Here is a 1,677-nt window from a genome sequence, read left to right as displayed (position 1 = left end):
GGGGGGAGTGGGGGTGGTTTTGAACTGAACTTACATTTTCTACACAAACTGGTGTCATTTTTAAGCAACACTAGGCCATTGACAGCTTTCCTGAAGGCTACCTTCTTTAGGCATGCACTTAACTTGGTTTTAATGCTTTCACCTGAAGTCGAGTCCCAGCAGAAGCCCCAAAGGTAACCAGTGTTAGTCTCAATTGACTCTGTGGCTGCAAAGAGGAAATTATACAGTGTAAAATAATGTAAAATTGTAAATAGGTTTCAACTCTGATGTCTCAGCTGTGCATGACACCTTGTGTGTGTGAGTGAAACTGGTATCAAAAGGGTTCATTGCAGCACCTTTCAGTTAACGATCCCCTTGCAGCATAAAGGCAGGTACGCTCTTCATGCTTCCCTAAGCTAGAAGGTATAATGATGAACTACAGTCAGGGGATGCTGTGATGAGTGGAGGACACTCAGCTTGAAGTGTGCTGAGTGAAAAAAACAACAAGACAGAAAAGTGCTATTCAAAACACATTTCTCCATGTAAACATTCTCTCTGCTTTGTCAGTTCATCTGATCACCTTCACAGGTGCACAGAAGTGCTGATGTTACTGCATTTGAGGGGAGTGTTGAGCCAGGCTTCAGAAGCAGGAAGGAACAGTTGTGTTTTAAAAAAAGAAATGCATAATGTAGAATAAAGAGGGGGAGGGGAGGAGGAGGAGGTATTTTAAGAGGTGCACCAAAAGTGGCTTTCTTTTCTGGTGTTGCCCAGTAATTTCCATCCACGGGCTAGGTCTTGATTGCTTCTTTGACAATCCTGGTAGATAAAGAAGTTCATCTAATGAGAGGCTGCTTTTTAGAGGAAGGATGAGCTATTGCTCTGAGCAGGTGAAAAAGGCACTTTATTTTCCTGAAACAACAGCCTCCTGATCTTTAGTGACTCTCCTTAGCAAAAGGACTTACCTTGCTAAAGCCCTGAACATCAAGATGGATGTGGCTTGGTGTCACGGTGTGTTTCAAGTTCAGAGGAACAGCTCACTCTGCACAAAGCAACCTCTTGCAGTAGAGCTCTTTCTAATGCCAGCCAAACATTCGATGTATCATTTTTGTGAGTATCCTCCAGTGACTTCAGGCTGCCATCACTTGTTTGTGTACCTGAGATATCAAAGCATAATGCTACTTAGCTCCAGCTGCTTCTCTAAGCAATGTTAAATTCTTGGCATCAAGGAGGGAAGTGCCTACCTCTTCATTCCGTTCCACTGCTTTCCAAACACTGCGACTTGCAATTTGCACTGCAATACTTTCAGACCACAACTGTGATTTGTCCCCTTTTATGTTAGCTTTTTCATCCAGTGGGTTGAACCTTATGAACTATGCACTCCTAGTGTTCCAGAGAACCACTTTACCCCAAACTCCACTACTGAGGTGAAGCTAAACGGATAGATCACAAGGAGCAGATCAATTAATTAGTCATCTATGTGTCACGGTGCCCCAATTGCTTAGGATCTGATCTGACCAGTGCTTACAGTAGTAACACTGTCAAATCTTTCTAAACACTAGGTGCTAATTCTGATATCCAGGTACACAGGTTTTCCTGGGGGTGGGGAGGGGGAAGCAAACTTTGAGCTCTTGTGTAAATTGCCATGTTTAAATAAAAGTGTGTACGTTATGGCCTTGGTAATGAGTTCCTAAAGATTTC

The sequence above is a fragment of the Dryobates pubescens genome, chromosome 13 (genome assembly GCF_014839835.1).
Source record: "Dryobates pubescens isolate bDryPub1 chromosome 13, bDryPub1.pri, whole genome shotgun sequence".
NCBI classification, from domain to species: domain Eukaryota; kingdom Metazoa; phylum Chordata; class Aves; order Piciformes; family Picidae; genus Dryobates; species Dryobates pubescens.
The sequence above is the reverse complement of the archived record's forward strand: the minus strand, read 5'-3'. Positions refer to the sequence as shown.